Below are 17326 nucleotides of genomic sequence, written 5' to 3'. Positions count from 1 at the left end.
TGTTGGCTATGCAACTGTTCCATATCTGGTGTCTGGGTTAACTGGAATATCTATGCATGCTGTTATACCTAACCCTGGAATGTGTTGACTATTATTAACCCACAAATGATGAAATCTAAACACTATAGCAAGCTTGGGAAAACCAGTCCCAGTGGACCCACCTGTCCCACCTCAGCTGTCCATGGAACCAGGCACCAGCATGTCTGGAGCCCAACCTGGAACCTCCCTGTCCATTGGTCCTGCACCACCTTCAGGTGGAACCACCTCAGGGGATGGGGCTCACCCCCCAGGAATGGGTGCAGACAGGCACCTGTCACCCATCGCCAGGTCGGGGTCATGGTGTGTAGAGCGATCAATGAGCAGTTTGGTGATCTTCTATGCCTGCTCGAAGGTCGTGTGTTGCAATTAGAGAGTCAGCCTAGCTGTGTGACTCAGCCCCCAGCACAGCCACCTTCGGGGCTGTGAAGGTGCAGTGGTGACTGCCCATGGTTGGGGACCTCAGTCCCATTGTTACCACTAGGGGGCTTGTGGGCTTCCGATATCCCAACACTCCTCCTCATCAAGGTGTTTACCCCACACATGTGTCATATACCACCCCTGTATGCATGCTGTTTGTCTTGTCTGTTAACTTACCCAACCTACCTCCCCAAATATACCTACTACCCCTCCCCAACATCCCACTCTCAACTGAAAAAAAAATGGCACTCTGTTCCCACAAAAAAATCTTGCCCCATACATAGCTGTCCATATCACACATGTCACTGGACAAATTTAATCTGGTCTAACTAACATCATCAACATCAGAGCATATTATTGTTGTCCAAATCTACCTCCAAATTCAGTGTATATGCACAGCTGTTGCTGTAAAAGAAATGGGCAGCTCTGGACCTTCCCTACACCCTTTCTGCACATGTCTGGCTATTTTCTGTACTGTCTTTCCCTCATTGTGGCCCTTTTTTCACCACTTTCCTTTCAACCCATTTATTTTCTTTTAAAGAAATTAGTGCAGGGGTAAGCAGGAGTAAGCACTTTTAAGCAGCAGTAAGCGGGTTTAAGCCTGTTTGCATGGGGGTAAGCAATGCCTATGCCGGTTAAGAAAATTAGAAGCTGAGTATAAGAAACTGTAACCGGAAGTTAGCAGTACTTACCTCTGCACAAACCCACGCAAACCCGCTTACAACTGCTTTAAAGTGCCTTAATCACTCTGTATCCAGTGACCTGTGTTCTGTCCAGCAACAAAATAAAAGGCCTCTGCAAGGCTCAAACCCAGGACCCTGCACACCATAGCCAAAGTGATTTACCACTAAGCCATGTCAGATATACATAACCCTGAAGTTTTCAAAAACATATCATCCAGCACAGTCATTCACTAGTACAGAGAATTTATTCCAACATTTAAATGCATGTGTGTGTATAAATATTTAATATCTAAACAGATACAACATATCTATATATGTATATAGTATATATGTATATAAATATATATATATATATATATATATATATGTGTACACCTATATGTCTATATATATACAGTTATATATATATGTCAGCAGATGTTTATATATATATATATATATATATATATATATATATATATAGGTATAATATGGACATACATCTGTAGATAACGATGGGAAAATAACAAAAACATATATGTCCACATGCAACATTAATGGGGTTGAGAGGCCCCAGGCAATATACGTCTTGTACGAATAGGTATGCCCCCCCATACAGCCAAACATGTCCCCCCTGCAATACACTACCAAGTGTTGCAGATCCCATAACCAGGACCAGACATGACATGGGCATCCCTAGGATACATATACACAGACACATATATGCAGATACAGATATACATGTATATATATCTATATATCTATAAATATATATATATATATATATATATATATATATATATATATATATATATATATATAAATAGATATATATGTAACTACACATACACACCCAGAGATATGTACAGTAAGTTACATATGTACTACGTGCACATAATATGGAACAGCCACTATTCCTACAGTTAACACCTTACCAACTGGAGACTGTATGAGCCACCCATACAAATGACATTCATTGATGCAACATATACCCACAGAGATATCAAAGGATATAACACCACACACAGGTGTGCATAAACGGGAAAGATTTATTTGTGTACTATTACAATTGTGTATGCCATGTCATATCGCTGTTTAGACACGGGCATCCATATAAACTGAGTACTGCAACTGTGAAACAGTTATACTAATACAGTAGTCTGGAAAAGTTAACAAATGTTGCTGTCCAGGCCAAGGCCATCAAGTAGTACAATAGCAAAGACAGACTGGGCTACAGGATACCTAACAATCAAAGGTAAGTAATGCAGGTGTATAGTTCACCAGCCTCTATCTATACTCTGTAGACAATCCCTAGGGGGTACAGTCCTCAGTTGACACACTGGGATGTAACTGTTACATAACAAGGCACAACTGACACCATTACAAGCACACTGAGAAACAGAACAGTCTGTATGGCAGGTGGCAGTAGGCCTGCATTTAACCAAGGTGGATTGTATGGTAATGTACATCAATATACCTTAAGGTAGCTCAACCCGATGGTCTCCAGGACTTTGGGCTTTCAGGATTCTGTAGCGGTCCCATAGACATATATGTATATATAGATATATGTATACATAGATATACATATATGTATATATAGATATATGTGTATATAGATATATATGTATGCACATCCTATGTGTACAGATATGCCTAGTTATGTTGGTATATATGTAGATATCAATAACTATATGTGCATGCATATCTATTCTGATATACCTACTACTGTCAAAATATATGTAGATATCCATACGTATATGTGCATATGTATTTCTATCTGTATATGTGTAGACATATATTGCTCTGTATATGTATATATCTGGGTGTTTATTTGTATATCTATGTATATATACATATCCATCTATGTATGTCGATATGTATATCTGTATGTCTATATAGATATCTGGATAAGTATATGTACATATATCATCCCACTGCTCTGTCTGACATACATGACTGTTATGGTGGCCTGACAGCAGTACATCTGGCAAGTAACTGGACATTACATCTCACTGGTAAGTACACTAAGCTGCTAGGCATGTAACAAAGCATTGTGCAGGCTACAGGCAGATCGGCTCAACACTGGCCTACATTTCCTATGGGGGAATGCACATGTACCTGCACATAGATAGCAGGATCTACAGGCATACTACAGCACAGAGTAACATACACCTGTGTGTAAGTGCATCACCACAAACAATGTGAACACAGCCACAGCTACATATGGCATGCTAGCGTATTATTACAGTATATGGACTATCTGTTCAACACCAACCTCATATGTGCCACCCACACACTAACCCTACATATACTGGGCCACTACACAGTGTGGTCCACTGCCTGTCTGCGGTATGGGACATGTGTGTATATGGCCCTACAAACATGTAAGCCGGAAGGGTAACATACAGTGGAGCAGCATGTAACCTCAGGTAGAACAGGACTAAGAACAATGACATCTACCACAGTCTGTACACAGGCCAAGGTATATATTAACAATACACACACTGCTGACAATCACCATAAGTACTCAGACCTCAGTACTGTACACACAACCACTGAATGTCCAGGTTATGTCATCAAATATAACCCCTACTATACATTACATGTATAGCAGTCTGATATCTCACTGACTTGTTATCAGATATGACGTCACTAATTATGGTGTACAGTACATCTGCAGCCCTTACCACATGACATATGTACAAAGATTGTCAGGGTTGTGGTTGGAGGCACAATCACAGGGCCAATATGGACATGTTGCTGTGATAACCTCATACATTTATTGTTGTAACAGGGTTTGTTGCACCATATGTCCTATGAGGGATATGAAGTCAGTAACAATCATGGCTGTCACCATCTACAGACTGCAATCCTCACACTACCTTCTGCAGTTCACAGATAGGTGCTCTGTGGGTAACACATGAAACAAATGGCACCACACACTGCCCAGTCTGCAGATGACCCTATAGATGGGGTTTCCTCATAAACATAGCACTGACATGGCAGTTATTAAAACATGTAGGACAGCCATATCCACACACACCCTGTTAAATCAACATTGCTCCAAATGCAGTATAGCAGCACTTACAGTTGGTAGTCAGGTCAAGCACATCCCCCTCCTGTGTGTTGGCCTGTTTCCACAGTGCATGTTGTTAGAGGTAAACCTCAATCCATCTTAGATGCTGTTTGCATGACAGTAGGTCGAGCTCCTGCTCACAGTGAATGAAAGGCCCAACACCAACATGATGTTTCTAGATATTGGTGTGTGTTTCCATTCAATTGGCTATGGGAATGTTACCACAGCTGTTCCACATGCAATCAGCTAGAGGAGGGCTGCAATTCATGAAGAGATCATCAGCTGATCCTGAGCAGCACTTAAAATACACATGCTGCTGCCCAAGCAAAGCAGGTGTAAGTCTCCACATCCACCAGAGAGGGAGTAAGAGAGGCAGACACAGGCAAAGAAAAGCTAGGGAGGGGTGGGAGAGTAAAACCTACGCATGTTTGTGTCACACACCTACCAGTACAGGGAATCAAACCCCCGATGACTATGTAGTGCTATCACATGTCTATGCAGTTATTGGATGCACCACATGGGTTAGCTGTTGGGGAGCCCCCAGAATGTATATGTGATGGTGAGTGACATCTGCAACAGGGATATGGTAGCTATGTGGTCGGTGTTGTACACGTGCCTGCCCACATGAACAGGTGTCAGCATCAACACACCCATACTCTCAAAGGGATGCACACACATTGCCACACTTTGCAGGGCCAGGAATACAACTCAGCACTAGTGGAATTGCCACAACACAGTACTGTGCAGGTATCACATGTACCACAGGGGTCATACAGAGATTATATGTGAAAAGGGTATGTGGAGGTGCCTGACATCAGACAGCATGCTTCAGTATGCCAATGGGAGTTGTAGTGAGTGGGAATGTGGTCATACACATCATACACCACACACACAGACATGCGTGCCAGTACTGACATGCATGTGTGCACTGCTTCACAGGTGTGTTGTAGTTGACGGTGACAGACAGTTATACAAGGCTAGGTGATGGGTATACCTTAGCATCTGGCCACATGACAATGGTCTACATTGTGGCTCAGGGGTGTAGTGTCTGGAGATGCCCACACAGGTGCATATTGTATTCACCATCCAGTCACCTGGGTGACTATTGCGTGTGGCCAATGCTGTGCATTGCTTGCCATGTATGTGTTCTTTTGTCCATGATATGGACAGTGTCTGGGATGTGCACAACTCCCACATGCATGTACAGTGACATGTGGTACTGTACCTGAGGTGTCTGGCCCATGTTGTGTACATAGCTCATTATCATCAGATGTGCCAGTCCTGGCCTCATGTGGTGGGAACTGTTCATGGACAGCAGGTTGGCTCTGCACCTACATTGTTAGCATGATACCAGCATTCCCTGATGTCAGTGGCATCTGTCCATACAGGGCTTGTGTTTCAGGCATGCTATGTTCTTTGTGGGTCACATTTGATGGCACCACAGGTGTTGCAGGTGTCCAGTGGAGAACATGGGGGAGTTGCACTGTCGGCATGTACATGCCTTTTGGACTGATGGACAGGATGCCATGCCCTCTGTAGCCCACTGCAATCACACCATGGTTACTATCACTGGGCAATATGCAGGGTACTACCAACATAGTGGCTGTTGCCTAGGGAAGTGTGTGTGTGTGTGTGTGTGTGTGTGTGTGTGTGTGTGTGTGTGTGTGTGTGTGTGTGTGTGTGTGTGTGTGTGTGTGTGTGTTTGAGAGATGGATTGTGTACCCTGGGTAATACAAGGGTTGCTAATGTTGTTCAGCTGGCATTGATGTCACATTTAGGGGTATGGATTTGCACACCAGCCTCTATGATATTTCACATCTGTTATCCCTGTACAGTGGACATTGTGATATATACTTGGCCCGCCATATAAGAAGTTAGCACAACCCGCTAGACATTGAGTCCAGTTGCTACACACTCACAACCACAGCCACACTGGATACGAATCACACACACACACACACACACACACACACACACACACACACACACACACACACACACACACACACACACACACACACACACACACACACACACACACACACCTCTGTCATGTCTGGGATTAGAACCCCTACCTATCTAGTATAATACACTATCACTATGCCATTATAGGATGTACCATGGAGATTACTGGAGTTCACCTTCCCCAAAGGTGTATTTCACAGTGAATGACATCAGCAGGATTGCCAAAGTAGGGCATTTGAATTGTAGGGAGTGTGACTAGCCTAAAATGCATTGCTCCCTACATAAACATAGACACACACACAAAACATCCACAACTGTCATGTGTGGCGATAGAACCCCTACCAGATTTCTATATCATACTACAGCATGATGCTGTTATAGGAGCACCACAGAGATTATTGGAGTGCCCTTCTCCAAAGGTGTATTTCACAGTGAATGACATCAGCAGGATTGCCAAAGTAGGGCATTTGAATTGTAGGGAGTGTGAGTAGCCTAAAATGCATTGCTCTCTCTACACACACACACACACACACACACACACACACACACACACACACACACACACACACACACACACTTGCCAAGTCTGGGATTAGAACTCCTACCTAACTATTCTATCACATTACAGCAGTATGCAGTTATAGGACATACTATGGAGATTACTGGTGCATTTCTAGGTGGATGATATCAGCAGGATTGCCAAACTGCATAATTTGAATTGTAGGGAGTGTGACTACCCTAAAAAGCATTGCTCTCTACACAGACAGAGTCAGACAAACACACACACAGACCCACACTTGCCAAGTCTGGGATTAGAACTCCTACCTAACTAATGTATCATACTACAGCAGTTATAGGATGCAATATGGGGATTACTGGGCTACAACCTTCCCAGAGGTGTATTTCTAGGTAGATGACATCAGCAGGATTGCCAAAGTACAGCATTTGAATTGTAGGGAGTGTGACTACCATAAAAAGCATTGTGCTGTACACAGACAGTGTTAGACAGACACACACACACACACACACACACACACACACACACACACACACACACACACACACACTCACACAAACACACTTGCCAAGTCTGGGATTAGAACTCCTACCTAACTAATTTATCACACTACAGCAGTATGCAGTTATAGGATGCGCTACAGAGATTATTGGGCTACAACTCTCCCAAAGGTGTATTTCTAGGTGGATGACCTCAGCATGCTTGTCATAGTAGGGTTATGGGGAGGGCAGTGTGTGGCCATGGGCCATAGCCCATTCATCTAGGGGTTGACACAACATGCGGACACACACAGGGTATGTGTATACAGCTGCTAGATGACTACTTCCTTGTACAGTCATGTTGTACTGCTAGCACATGCACCACATACTCTGTACTGTTGATGGATACTGCTGGCTAGTATCTACAGTGAGTGACATCTGAACATCATGTGGTTGTGGCCCTTTGGCTGTGTGCTGGGTGGGACAAGCCTGGATGGCTCATTGCCACAGTCACCCTCATCCACATGTCTATGTACTTCCACCTTTGGCTTATTATAGTGTGTTCTTCTTAGATATATGTCTGTATTCCTATCCACTGTGTGTGCAAAGCATGTGTGGTGCATACTGAGGAGTGTCTGCACTAACATCTGCGACTGCCAGATATGTCTGGTCCACTAGTGTTTGCAAACATGCCCTTCATGTGTTTTTAAGTGTGTGAGCATGCTCAGTATGACCTTTCAGTATGTTGTTGACTGACATTGCCTTTATCCCTCTAAGTGTGTGGGCATGCCCATTATTCCCGTCTGTAATGACTGTGTGGAATGAGTCCAGGTAGTTTGTACTGCAGTGCTGACCTTTGTGTTGTACACCTACAGGTAGCATACTGTTTCTGCAAGGTATCCGTCAATCATTTCGCATTGACTGTTACTACATTTCTACATAGGATGGGGGGCACACCTGACTATTTCTACATTTCCACACAGGATTGAGGGGGGCACACCTGACTGTTATTACATTACTATGTAGGATGGGGGCACACCTGACACTTGTACACATTTGCTATGACTGTACTGGTATGTCAGGTACTCCATTTCATTTTGAATTCTTACCTATTATGCCGACTAGAGGCATACCAGTGTACTACAGATCATAGCTTTGATTTATCTACGTATTAGTTTCTGACTTCCTACCCTTCAGAACTGATGTCCCATTGCCTAACCTGCTGTAGTCTGTCTGTGTAGGCCTGGGGGGGGGGGTTACCCATAGGCATCATTAAGAAGCCATAGGACAGCCTTTGTTTGTGTTTGTTTACAGCTGTCCTGCTGGCTGTGACTGTTGTTGGGTATGTGAACCCCCTGACTGGCATGTGTGAGTCACTTACCTTGTGGGTGTCCCAGTATCGAGGGTGGTGCTGCAGGGCTGGCTATGTCAGATGCACACGGTACACTCACACATGGTTGAGTACAGGTAGTGTAATGTTTGGCATCCCTTTTACTGTATGTGAGAGTCAGAGAGATGTGTTATTCCTGGGTACCTCCTGTGTCAGTGTATGTGCTATGCATTGCCTCTTTGCCAAGGCCAGGGCACACTGGGCATGCCTCCTTCTGCATACTGGGGCAGGCTTAGGTTGTTCCTCCTCCGAGTCACTCTGTGCCTGTGCAGGCCTTTGCAATGATGGGGGTCTGTGTGACCCTGCTCTGTGCTGTTCCTGCTGCAGCTGTTTCTACATGATCATATTGTGCAGTATGGCACATACGAGGACAATTTGGGTACATGTAGCTGGTGAGTACTGCAAGGCTCCACTGGATGTGTCCAGGCACTGGAACTGTGACTTGAGCATCCCAAACACATGCTCTACTATAATTTGGGTATGTCTGTGTGCCTCATTATGGAGTTCTTGTTCTGGTGTGTGTGCATTTCTGATGGGAGTCATCAGCCACGGCTCCAGTGCGTATCCAGCATCCACCACTAGGTGACCGTAAGGGATGTCCCCATTGGCAAATCACTGGTACAGTTGCATCACATGCCAGATGTGGGAATCTTGATAGCTTCCAGGGCAGCTAGCACACATATTCCTTATTATGCCCTGGGCATCGCACACAACCTGGCAGTTGATGAAGGGGAAGCCCTTGCGGTTGATGTAGACTCTGCCCTGCTCACTGGGTGGTGCTTTGATGTGTATGTGCATGCAGTCTATAGCACCCACTACCTCAGGGTATTCTGCTATTTGGTAGAACAGTTGCATATTGCTGGCCAATGCCTCACAGGTGTTGGGGAAATATACATGCTCACTGACATGTGCTGACATGGCATCCAGGAACTGGTGGAGTACCCTGGATGCTGATGCCTGTGAGATCCCCATTATATCCCCAGTTGGCCTTTGGAAGGTACCTGTAGCTAGTGTTCTTAGGCCTACACATACCTTAGTATCCACTGGGGTGGGTTCCCCTCTGTTATTTCTGTGTGTGAGGCATGGCTGTCCCTGTCCACCCTAAAGCATTCCACTATATCCAGCTCATGTAGCCCCTGGTAGATTACCCTGGGTCTGTACATTCATCTCCATCTCCTCACTGTGGGTTGGTTGACAGCATTCACATCCTCACCACCCTCAGCCTCTTCCACAAGTTGTTGTATGATAGCTATTGCAGCCCCTATCATTTTGCTGTTGTGTGTGTTAAAAGTTCCCCGTTTGTTTACATCAGTGGTGTTGAGTGTGGGAAAATCCAGAGGGGAAGGTGTTTTCATAGTTTATAGTAGGGTTCTGGGCTGGGCTGGACTGCTGCCTGTGTAATTGACTGATTCTGATACATTTCACCTGCTAGCTATGCTAGTTCTCCCTGATTACCTTCCTACTGCTGTTTTTCCTTCCCATTGCATTCCTGTTTAAGTCCAGGGGTGCACTGCACAAACAGAGTGCTCAAATGTGCACACTGCTGCTATTTCCTGATTTAACTTTTTTTTCTTCCTTTAAAACCCGGTGCACGGCATGCACATCTGCTTAGGCAATGTAAAGAGTACTAGGCAGATTCAGACACATTCCCTAGCTTACCTGTGCTAAGCTAGGAGCAAACCTGAGCCACAGGGCTCCAATCCTCTTACAGTATGCCTGACACACACCCCCATGATGTCGCCTAACTCCTAGACTTGCACCAAGCTATTGCTACTCTTACACGGGACCTGACTAGCATGCTGGGGAAAACTGGGATTCGCTATCATTCCCCTCATTTGCATAGGATTGCCTGCTAATGCATAGTTACATGTCTCACACTGAGACTCCCCCCTTAGCAACCACTACTCACTGGCCATGTTGTCTTCTGCCTGCCATTGACTTGCATGGCAGAATAGTGATTTTAGTTAGAATGCTTAATTTAGGTTTATCTTGTTATTTTCCCCCGATCCCATTTGCGCGCCACTGCCCTATACTTAAACAGCCAAGATCGGCTACAAAAAATAAAAGTAGATTTTTTAATTTTTTTGGCTGTTTGCAATGCCAATGACCTTATACTTGGCCATTGGCATGCTTCCTAGATGATATGCAGCCTTTATTTGGAGCTGTCACAGCTCCGTTTTGGATTTTGCAGAAATGTACTCGGTTACTAACCGAGTACATTTCTACAGATTAGACTAGTCCTTCACGGCCAGTTGTAAGCTTCCTGGATTGTAAAATTCACCTCATTTGCATGGATTTCTCCTGCAAATGGGGTGATTTGCATACAGGGGCTTAGTCCGTGCAGGACTAGTGCAGGAGCACTCGTGCATGCCCCCGCAGGCTGTTCCTGGATCGCACGGCAGACATATTGCCTGCTAGAGCTCCTGCACTGATCTTGCACACTGTGCATGGCATAGAGAATCCGGGGGAAGGTGTTGAAAATAGTGAATTTAGGTTTGGCAGCAGGACCAGATGGAATAGAATGCAGGATGTATAAAATGACTGTAGAGCAAACAAATGGTTTGCAAAGGTATTAAATGAATGGTTAAACAAAGGCTTTATGTATAAAGAGTTGTGTGGGGATATTATTAGATTTATATGGTAAAAAGGGGAAGAAGAGAGAACTACAGAATTAGAGACTAATAATATTAAATAAAACAGATTATAAACCTTTTATGAAAATTTTACAAAAAAGGATAGAAGAGAAAGTGGCTAAAGTTGTACATGAAAATGTATTTGGTATAAAAGGTGAAAGCGCTCAAGATTTGTTATTAATAATTAGGGAACTAGTAGAGAATATAATGTATAGAAATGTTCAGGTGAAAGTAATGTGGGGGATTTAAGTAACACTTTTGATTTAATTCATCATTTTGTATTATGGGATATATTTGAAGTCTATAATATAAGCAAAAAGATTAAACATGTTTGTATTACAGCATGTGGGTATAATATAGTGAAGGCAATGGTAAATGGGTAGTTAAGTGAAGAGAAACAGATAGGGGTATTATACATGGTTGTCCAGTTAGAGATACATTATTTGTATTAGTAATGAATGTGATATCTACATACATGAATAGAGAGATGGAAACAAGGAGTTATATTTCTAATGGAGGCATAAAGATGCCTATTTTGTTTATGCAGATGATATTATTATTATTGTTACAAAAGATGGGTTAAGTATGACTATAGTGATAAAGCAGTTGCAGGAGATTATTCAGGTAATAGGATTTTCAATAAACAAAGACAAAAGTCAAGGTTTAGGAGCCAAGGGGATGATTGGTGGAATTAAATTTAATATGACAAAAATTAATGTTCTTAGAATTCAATTTGGAAATCAAGAAATTATAGAAGCAATATGGAAAGAAAAAATAGAGGAAATGAAATATGTGTGTGTTCTGGAAGTCTTTTAGCTTTCACTGAGAAAAAAGTAAACCCAGTTAATGCCATATTGTTATCCAGAATTATTTATTTTCAGTGCTCCCTTGATGTTGGAGAAAGAAATGTACAAGATAATTTTTTCCTTTATTTGGGGATCTAGGTTGAAACTGGTTAAAAGGGGGGTCTATATGTGAGTAAAGAAACAGGAGGTTTGGGGTTAATAAACCCAAAAGATTATGTTGCAGCATTAAATGTATACAGAGTAATGAAATGTTTAAAGGATCATGAGGTTTATTAACACAGATATTAAGTTTGAAGTATAAAACAGAATGGTTAACTTTTTCAGTTACAAATGAGAGTTTGTTGTAATAAAGAAAAAATATCAAGCTAAGATTATCCTTTGGAAAAATAAATATAAAAGAGACTGAAAATGGGAGAAAAGAATGATATAACAAGATTATGGAAAAGTATTATGGGATATATCCATGGAAGGACTTAAATAAAGAAAAAATAGTGCTATAAATGCAAGAATAGAAAGGTGTAAGGGCACGATAGAGTGCCAAGATTTTTTATGGAGGTTGAGAATACAAAAAATGCCTTACAAAAGTAGAAAACATAGAGTTTGTTTATAATGAGGTGATTTTGGAGCTAGTGAGTATGTTTTTTCTAGGATGTAGAAAAGTTAAAATGTTATGGAAAAAGATTCTAGATATGAATTATGTAAGTGATTTAAATATGGATATGATTGAATTTGGGTATTACAAAAAAAGAAGCAAAAAAAGAGGTTGAAAGAATTGACAAATTAATGTTTTGTATTTTATGGTTAGTTTGGAAACAGAGAGTGAAGGAAATTCTGTTTAATGAAAATGGGATCTGGCCATGGTATTGAAAAAATAAGGTTTTGGTTGTGGAAGTTGTGGAAGTTGGAGTGGTGGTCAAAAAAGCAAAAACTAAGTGTTGCATTTATATGATGAGAATGTAAAAAGATGTGCTGTACATATTGCTAATTGCAAATATTGTACATAGTATATATAGTATAAAATATGTATATAAAATGTAAATAAGTATGATTGTTTCAATAAAGGAACCCTATTTATTAGACGCTGTTGAAGGAAACACTTCCTGCTTCCAATCCAAGCACAAATGTGGCTCATAGAAGCAGGAAGTGGTATAAAAAGTAGTGAGGTATGCAAATATGTTGTGGAAAAAGCAGAAAAGGATGGTAGAGTAAAAGTGAGGGCAGTCAAGACTTCACAAGAAAGTTTGCTATCAGAGGTTTTGATAAGCAATATGTAGGAGTGGAAGGAGGAAAGAAACAAAATGCTGATGATACAGAAGAATTTCAAGTGAATGGTTTCGAGCCTTCACAGGATTCAGAAAGGCTGTTTCATCCAAAGCTATTTGAAGGAGAAGCTGAATCACAGTCAGAGTGCATTGTTACAACCTTCCAGTCAGGAGAGTTGTGGAATGTTTATTTAAAAGATTTAATCAAGCAGAGTGAAGTAGAGAATGAAAAGACAGTATCTTGGGGGGAAATTATGGAAAGGATACAAGAAGAAAAAGTTGAAGAAATAAGAAAAGAAAATAAGAAATCATATGAACAAACTGTAAAAGAGAGAGAAAAAAGAGAAGAGAAGAAAACCAAGGTGAAATGGAAGTATTGTATAATACATTAATAAAGGCTCATTCTATGACATTTTTTTGAATCAGGTCAGTATACTGAAAAATTTAAAAATTGTTAGAACAATATGATATAAAAATTATAATCCTTGGAAGTTATATGTTGTGCAAGCATTTAATATAGAGGTGAAAAAGAAAATGCATATACAATTTCATACTGAGGTAGAAATACAGATTTTTAAGAGACTATTTAAACACTGTGTGCAAGGATGTCATGGACATTGCAAAGATTTATGATAACAGAGGTTTATGGACTGAGGATGGGAATGTGGAGTTGTTTTATAAACACAAAATGAAAACATAATACATAGGTTCATAGGTTCATAGGTAGGTACTAGGCTATCGGCCCTAGGGCCTATACAACCCCAGCCAAAAAGGTACCCTGGCTTTTGCCACCCAAGAAAATTATTTTCCTGTGTCACTGTTGAGCAGAGCCACAGAGGTGATCCCCGGGGTGAATTTCCTATTTCCCATCCAATCATCAAGCTTTTTCTTGAAGAGTGCTAATGAGCAGCTTTGTTTGATATAGATAGGTAGTTTGTTCCAGAGTATGGGAAGTCTCTGGGACAGGAATCTATCCCTCCAGCATGTTCTGTTTATTGTGGTGACAAGGTTTAGGTCCCTAGAGCATGTAGCTCGGAGGGATTGGGATTTCTTTAAGTGGAGCATGTCCAACAGCTCTGGGTTTGACATAGCTTTGTATGTTAGGCAGAGATCACCTCTGAGTAGGCGATATGTGATGGAGTAAAGCTGGAGTTTTAAATATTTTAAATATGAGTATAGTGATAAAGCAGTTGCAGGAGGTTATTCAGGTAATAGGATTTTCAATAAACAAAGACAAAAGTCTAGGTTTAGGAGCCAAGGGGATGATTAGTGGAATTACTACCTATCTAGAATCTTTTTCCATAACATTTTAACTTTTCTACATCCTAGAAAAAACATGTTCACTAGCTCCAAAATCACCTCATTATAAACAAACTCTAAGTTTTCTACTTTTGTAAGGCATTTTTTGTATTCTCAACCTCCATAAAAATCTAAAAATATTTATACCTAGTATGATTAATGTGGATGGAAATAGAGGGTTTGTGAAATATTGGGGAGGGGGGACCAAAGACATGCTTTTTTGTAATAAATATGACCATTTAATTAGTAAGTGTGGCAAAAGAAAGTGTTTTATTGTGGAAAAGCTAGCCATGAAGCAAAAAGATGTGATCAAACTATAACAGGGCATTCATGAATGGATTGTAATGTAAACAGGAAGGAAGCAGGGAAGGGAAAGAAGATCAAGTGAAAGAATGTGATTTACAGTATAGCACAGAAATGGAACATGAAATAAAAAAAGGAAGATATAATGGAAGAGGTCAAACAGTTAAGAATGAATGAATGATACAAAGGATAGACAAAGAAAAGGAGGGTTAAATAATTAATTGTAGTGAAAAGGAGAGTGATAAGTAGGAAATGATTAAAGGCAAAATGAATTATATTGGGAAAAGTGTTAAAGATAGAAAATGTAAATTTAAAAATGTAGGTTTGAGAGAGAATAGAAAAGGAAAAGGATGAGGATAATTAATATTTTTTTTCACAAACTGAAAATCATAGCCATAAATATGAACAGCATGAAGAATGTTAAGAGAAGGTTAGGTGTGTTAGAATGATGTGGGTCACTGGATATGGATATTATAATATTATTAGTAGAATTTTAACAGAAGGAGAGAAGACAAGTAAATGAATTATGGGGTGAAGATATATGGAATATAGGAGAAGAAAAGTGTTGAGGCATAGCAATTTTAAGTAAAGAACATATAGAAATTCTGGAATATACTCTGGTGGTATTAGGTAGAATAACAATACTAGATATAACATGAAAGAATCAAGTATATAGAATTGTTGTAGTATATGCATGGTGTCTTCCACAAGTAAAATGAGATAATGCTTAGGAAGATTCTTAATTATGATATCCAAATAATATTAGTGGGGGATTTTAATTGTGATTTAAGACAAAGGCGATGTCAAGGTAATTTCAGAGATGTCAAAAATAGAAAGCTGTATTTATGGGAGAATAAACACTGGACATATAAAAGTGGTAGCTTCAGAACATAAATCGATTATTTCATGATTTCTGAGAGTTTAAAGGAATAAAAATAACAGTGTTCAGATCATGTAACAATGTGGATAGAGATACAAGAACAAGAACAGACAACCCTCTCCTCCCAATAAATTTCAACACATGTGAGAGATGCATCCATATAGCCAAACTGGAGGCTAAGCTCTCTCAACTCAGTACTGGCGTAACCAGTCAGGAGGAGAAGGAAACCACACTCAGTACAATTCCAGTCTCACATAGACCTACCACGACAGCAGACCAAACACATAAACACACAAAAACATACTCTGAGGCTCTAAATAAAAATCTGCCAAAGCAGCAGAGACCTCCAAAGCAGACACCCAAGCAACCGCTACCCCAAAACAAAACACATGCAACACATACCTCACAAAGCCAGTGCGCCGAACAGTCACAGCCCTTAAGGCTAAACAACACACCTGATACACTTGTAATAGGTGACTCTATCATCAGGCACACTGATGTCCCGCTCACCAGGCTGAACAAGGAGAAGGTTACGGTGAGCTGCCTGTCGGGTGCTAGGATCCGCCACATAACACAAGCACTCAGGTCACTCCAAGGCAAGTACAAATATGACTCAGTCATTGTCCATGCTGGTGTGAATGACCTGAGACGTACCTCCCTGGACTACATGAAAAGAGACATAGAGGAGCTCTCTGAGCATGTGGCCCAGGCCGGTATGACCCTGACCTTGAGTAGCATCTTACCCTCACCAAGAATGATGCCACAATATGAAGACAAGATGATCAATTTCAACAATTGGCTTAATTATTGCTGTCATTCAAAGGGGATCCAATGCCTGTCAGCCTGGGATGACATGCTCGACAAGCCACGATGCTTCACTAGGGACGGCCTGCACCTGTCACCCCTGGGCTTTCGGATATTGGCAAAGGCTCTTGCTACGCCCATAGTGCCTTTTTTAGGCAAGGCTCAAAAGACAAACCCACCTCCATAGGTATCACAAGGGATAAGAAACTAAGAGTAATGCTACTCAACGCCAGAAATCTAAACCTCAAGATGCACGCACTCTAAACTCTCCTTAGCATGGAGAAAATCGATATCTGTGCAGTAACAGAAACCTGGTTCAAGGCTTCCGAGAGCACCCCAGCACTACCAGGTTACCTCATACCATGCTTTTCGGCCCCAAAACTTGGACCGACCCACAAAAGGAGGGGGAGTATCAATATTCGTCAAAGATATCCACACCTCCAGGTTGGTGGCACAGCACGAAGCATCAGAGACTATCCATGTGCAACTAACAGTGGGTAAAACTGCCTTCCAGTTTATAGCCTGCTACAGACCACCCACCCTAACCCAGGAACCCCACTCAGCCTTCATGAGAACACTGGAAAATATAAAGGTCTCTCCAAACACCATTATATTGGGCGACTTCAACTACCCAAACATAGACTGGGAGCATTACTCTAGCTCCAACACCCTAGCCCAAAGGTTCCTAGAATTTATAAACTCAAATGCTATGGAACAACTTGTTACCACTCCCACAAGAGGGGAAAACATACTGGACCTGATCATCACTAACATGGGGACTCTATGCTCCAGAC

This window comes from Protopterus annectens, chromosome 7.part1 (genome assembly GCF_019279795.1).
Source record: "Protopterus annectens isolate FY-2018-M chromosome 7.part1, PAN1.0, whole genome shotgun sequence".
NCBI lineage: Eukaryota > Metazoa > Chordata > Ceratodontiformes > Protopteridae > Protopterus > Protopterus annectens.
The sequence above is the reverse complement of the archived record's forward strand: the minus strand, read 5'-3'. Positions refer to the sequence as shown.